This window comes from Austrofundulus limnaeus, unplaced genomic scaffold (genome assembly GCF_001266775.1).
Source record: "Austrofundulus limnaeus strain Quisiro unplaced genomic scaffold, Austrofundulus_limnaeus-1.0 Scaffold440, whole genome shotgun sequence".
Lineage (NCBI taxonomy): Eukaryota > Metazoa > Chordata > Actinopteri > Cyprinodontiformes > Rivulidae > Austrofundulus > Austrofundulus limnaeus.
Genome location: NW_013952842.1, coordinates 214,387 through 219,915, shown reverse-complemented (window position 1 = coordinate 219,915; position 5,529 = coordinate 214,387). Strand labels below are relative to the sequence as shown.

The 5,529-nt window shown below is 37.7% G+C and overlaps 1 protein-coding gene across 1 annotated transcript in view; it reads left to right on the top strand.

Annotated features, from left to right (window-relative positions):
• Nucleotides 1-4,154: 4,154 nt before the first annotated feature.
• Nucleotides 4,155-5,529, top strand: part of eppk1 (epiplakin 1) — a gene marked incomplete at both ends in the record, with an annotated part of 7,623 nt that continues 6,248 nt past the window's right edge. Inside the window, 1 exon segment of the mRNA XM_014024781.1 lies at nucleotides 4,155-4,165.

Sequence of the window (5,529 nt, the reverse complement as noted above, 5' to 3'; positions counted from 1 at the left end):
CTTTATAAAAGCCTTTAGTTAAAGAAAATACACAATTCAGTTGTTTATATTTTTGAGAAAAACTGCATTTTCCCCTTGAGAAAGCCAGGCAGAGTAATCAAACACAGATCCACAGATTTATGTTTCACTTTGGTGAAGTTTCCCTTCTGGATGTAAATGTAACATTTTCTACATATAGGTCAAATTAATCACTGCTCTAAAATAACTTTGTGTGTTTTTGTCACTTTTACAGTGGATTGCATCAACTCTGTTACATCCAGAAGGGAAACTTCACCAAAGTGAAACATAAATCTGTGGATCTGTGTTTGATTACTCTGCCTGGCTTTCTCAAGGACCAGGATGTGACACAAAAATCTGAATTATGGAACTGAAAGTGAAAGTAGTCAAACTGAAGTTTTAATAAACCAAAACACAGTTTCAAAGAAAATTAATTCAGATACAAAACTTTAAATTCAGTTTCAATTTAGTGACTTTTTTTTTCAAACCAATGCATTTAATTTAAATTCTGCACATTCAGATTCAATCTGAGAAATTCAGAGTCACTTCCTGCTGGCACAACATTTATCCCGTACAAACTCTTCTGTCACCAACAAGTCTGAACTCATTAAAGCTGCCGTGCAGTCGTCTGCTCACATCAGCCCTGCTAAATCTGCAGCTCAGGTGCTAATTACAAACCATGAGGTCACCTGGCAGAGAGACTGGTTCTCAGTGAGCTCGTTGTTTCCACTCAGGTGTCAACATTCTGTTACACATGGTTGTTAACAGGCTGCGAGGGTTTTYAATGACTCTGTCAGCTCATAAAACCGAGTTCCTGCAGCTCAGCAGCGCGTGCTGTAAGAGCCGACTGATGAGGTGAAACACTGCAGCTGTGCTCTGAGCTGGAGTCAGTCCTCTTAGGTTCGCACGGTCTGACCTTCAGGGTGAATGTAATCTGTGCCGCTGTAGATCAGTTATAATTAACTAAACAGATCGATGCTACGGCTCTACCTGGTGTTTCCTGCACAGAAACAGTTTTAACTCGTCCTCTTAGTACTACAGGTACACCCATTRCAGGTACGACTGAGTAAATGTGAAATAAATAAAACAGAAATACTATTAAAAGTAAGAGCGTTTTACTCACTGTTGAGCTGTGGTGAGTAGCTGTCTTCAGTTTTCTCACTTTCCTACAGGGAATTCCCACTAGAGGGGCATTTGAGTTCAAATTTATGACTTGTATGTGGGAAATTCCCACTTCCCAGTACAACTGGGCCGCAGCAAAAGTGGCCAATGGAAATGCAGTTAGATGGAGATTTTACACGACTAATTTTGAGCCCTGTGCAGCTCCACCTAGTGGTGGGATGCCATCATTCCATGGGTAAAATAATCAAAATGCATTATGGGAAATGTAGTTTATGGTCAACGCTGTTTAAATCAGTTTATTTCAAAACAAAGTGTCTGTGACAGACATGTTCTTCAAATACAAAAAGGCAAAGAAAACGTCTTTATGTTTTATAAACTTGAGGATGTTACTCATTTTGTCACATAACTGGCATATTTTCTTTTTCAGGAAGTGACATCAAAGAGGAACTCGAGGAAAATGAGCTCTCTGGTCTTTATTGAAACTATATTGAAACTCTTAATCTCTCTGATAAATAATCTAAATAAACATTTTTAGCTGCTCTGTTCACGTTGACATCACTTCCTGTTTATTCACGTGCAAATACCTCAACATGAAATTTATTTTGCAATATTTTTCTAATATTTCCAAAAATGCGTTCATTTGCATGACATAAATTTGACGTCACAGACACTGTAGGACATCTTTGAGTCTCTCTGGGCCGTATGAAATGCTGTGATGGGCCACATTTAGCCCACGGGCCTTGAGTTTGAGACATTAGGGACTCTAATGACTTTTGACCCTTCGTAGATTGATGTGCAGCTGCAGTCCTTGCTGATGTCTGTCCGTAGTGGCGTTGTGGGCACACCTGTAGCTGCAGGTGGAGGCGGAGCCTCTATAAAACTTTATCACCTTTTCCCACATGAATTATTTGCCTTTGTGACATGATGAAGTCAGGCGCTGCAATAAATGCAAACCTTTRAACATTGACAAAGCGAGCAGCTGCAGAACGAGGAGCTGCTTCGGCTGATGTTGGATAAACAGAAGCTTCGTTTGTTTTTACCGTCAGTACCCAGAAGTACGGAGACGCCTGTCCTCCTGAAGGACAGGCAGGACTGAAGACGTCCCCGAGTTTCACAGCATCAGAAACTCCTCTGAGCACTTCCATCAGTTTGTTTTTAAATAAATCCATAAAAAGAGTCGTCTTCAAGGGATCCCTGATTAGTTGTAACATTAGACTTTATTTGATAAACATTTATTTTAACTGTAAAATAAAGACTGTAAAAATACTGTAGGCTGTTTAGTTTTGTAAATTAAAAAATATATATTTAAACACGAACGGAGCCATTTTATTTCCACACAAAGCATTCTGGGTAAATGATGACGTGGATAGGTCCTCGGTGCGAGGCTGCTAGCGAGCTATATCCACCCTGAAGGTTAATCTTGGACAATATCTGATGATCGACTCTTTTAAATGAAACCAGAGAGCGTTGACAGAGAGGAGAAGGTAGAAATGACTCAGCCTGGAACTGAGGATGGAGGACCTCAGTGACGAGAGGAGAATGTGTAGCGCTGAGCTAATACATGTATATGGTGATAGCATCGGGGCTAACGCTAAAGCTAACAGGCTAACCTGTTGTCCTCCATCCATATTTTCAGTTCCAGGCTGAGTCATTTCTACCTTCTCCTCTCTGTCAACGCTCTCTGGTTTCATTTAAAAGAGTCGATCATCAGATATTGTCCAAGATTAACCTTCAGGGTGGATATAGCTCGCTAGCAGCCTCGCACCGAGGACCTATCCACGTCATCATTTACCCAGAATGCTTTGTGTGCAAATAAAATGGCTCCGTCCGTGTTAAAATATATTTTTAAAAATTATAAAAACTAAACATCCTACAGTATTTTTACAGTCTTTATTTTACAGTTAAAATATATGTTTATCAAATTAAGTCAAATGTTACAACTAATCATGGATCCCTTTAAGAATGCGGCTGTTGTGCAACAAGACGGCTTGTCTCACGCTGACCTTTGACCTCCTGCAGGATTTGATTAAAAAAGCAAAGCCTGTAGATTTCCGGTTCCTCCCTGTGAGATAAGCACATTCTTGTTGTAACTCCTTCATGGTGTCAGCTCTGCAGCAGCTCTGGAATCTGAGACATCAGCCAAACATGGACATTTTTACTCAAACAACTCGTTTCTTTGTCCTTTGTCTCTAGTTTTAATGTTTGTCGCTCACGTCTGTAGGTTTAATGATGAAGGCTAAAAACAACTCCTGATATTTATTACTTTTAAAATAAAGATTTTGTCTTAGAAGTTGTATTTTTGGAGACATGTTTTCTGCCATTGACGTCCATATTTTAATAACATTAGTTTTACTCAGAGGGCCTGCAGTTAAAATGACCTTTATGGTGATAATGTATATTTTATAGTTTAGTTTCGTTGTTACTCACAGGGTCTGCAGGTAAACTTATTATGACGCTGAGATGTATTTTATTTATATTTTGCTTTCATTTTTATTCAAGGCCTGCAGATAAACTTATCTTTATGATGTTAAACTCTATTTTTTTGTTTATTGATGTTATTTTGGTTTTATTTTGCTGAACGTTTCCTCTGCTGTGGATGACTCTGTTCTCAGACTGTGGCAGGTAGTTTCAGGTGTGTCTCATTCATCTGTGACCTCTCTGCACGTCTTGTTTTTTCTTGTTAATATTCTGATGAATGTGAAGTTCCAGATTAGTCCTTTATTCTGCAGAGCGGTGAGGGTTCAGTAGAAACATTCAGGCTCGAAGCTCTTTGTTTGTTTTCTCTCCAAACTTCTGGCTCTTCAGGTTTTCACACGTCGAGCCAAAACAAATAAAAGCTCTGCGTGACGAGTTCATCTACCTTTAATCATCGTAAAACTAAAGGCTTTTATTCCTCTGCAGGGACAAACCTGCAGACCTGTGTCTCCCTGACTCCTGTCCTGGATCTGAAGACCCAGAACCTCTGAGCACCTGAAGACCCAGAACCTCTGAGGACCTGAAGACCCAGAACCTCTGAGGACCTGAAGACCCAGAACTGATCTGAAAGGTTTGATGTTTCAGATGCTAATTTCAACATTAAATGAATCTAATCTGAGTTTATCTGTTTCTACAAACCAGTAAAACATCATAAATCAGTTTTATTATTATTATTTTTATGTATCATTTTCTACTTTTCTGTTTGTTTTACTGAATTAAACCAATTAAATGATTTAAGTTGTTTAAATTAAACATTTATTAGCTCACTGCCATGAGAGGTGGGTGATCGTCTGTTAGCAAAGTATCAGATTTTTATCATAAATATTGGATATAAATGAACAGACGGACAGTGAGCTGAAGTTTGGTGTGGTAGTAGCTGAGAGTCATCTTCAACAGTTCTTTGTTTAATCGTGGCTCGTAAAGAGGCGGGACACAAACCGTTCTTTTCTTGTCCAGATGTGTGATGATTTAAAAACCTCAGAGAATCATTACATCTAGAAATGTAATTAACTTTCCTTAAAGGAATGAATGTCTCCGTCTCACAGCTCAAAACTGTAAACAGTACTCTCATGTGATCAGACTTCCTGTTGGAGATGACTCTCAGCTACTACCACACCAAACTTCAGCTCAGTGTCTGTAGAAACWGCTGAGCTATGGCCCTATTGCTGTTTTTTAACCTTTATTGAAACGTTTAACGTGATTTTGTTGAGGTTAATCAGCTGAGGCGGCCATCTTGAGTCACGCTGACCTCAAAATGTAATCTGTTAATCATGTATCTATTATTACTGCCTGAGACATTCAATAACATTTGTCCAGTGCTTCATGAAAGTACAAAGTATTTACTGCTTAAAGTACAGTGTATACTGTTTAAAGTACAAAGTTGTTGTTTGTACTTTAAACAAATAGTGTATACTGTTTAAAGTACAAANGTATACTGTTTAAAGTTCAGAATATATACTGTTTAAAGTACAAAGTATATACTGCTTAAAGTACAGAGTGTTTACTTTTTAAAGTACAAAGTTGTTTGTACTTTAAACAACTTGTTGAACAAATAGTGTATACTGTTTAAAGTACAGAGTGTATACTGTTTAAAGTACAGAGTGCATACTGTTTAAAGTACAGAGTGTATACTGTTTAAAGTACAGAGTGCATACTGTTTAAAGTACAGAGTGCATACTGTTTAAAGTACAAAGTTGTTGTTTGTACTTTAAACAAATAGTGTATACTGTTTAAAGTACAAAGTTGTTGTTTGTACTTTAAACAAATAGTGTATACTGTTTAAAGTACAAAGTTGTTGTTTGTACTTTAAACAAATAGTGTATACTGTTTAAAGTTCAGAATATATACTGTTTAAAGTACAAAGTATATACTGCTTAAAGTACAGAGTGTATACTGTTTAAAGTACAGAGTGTATACTGTTTAAAGTACAGAGTG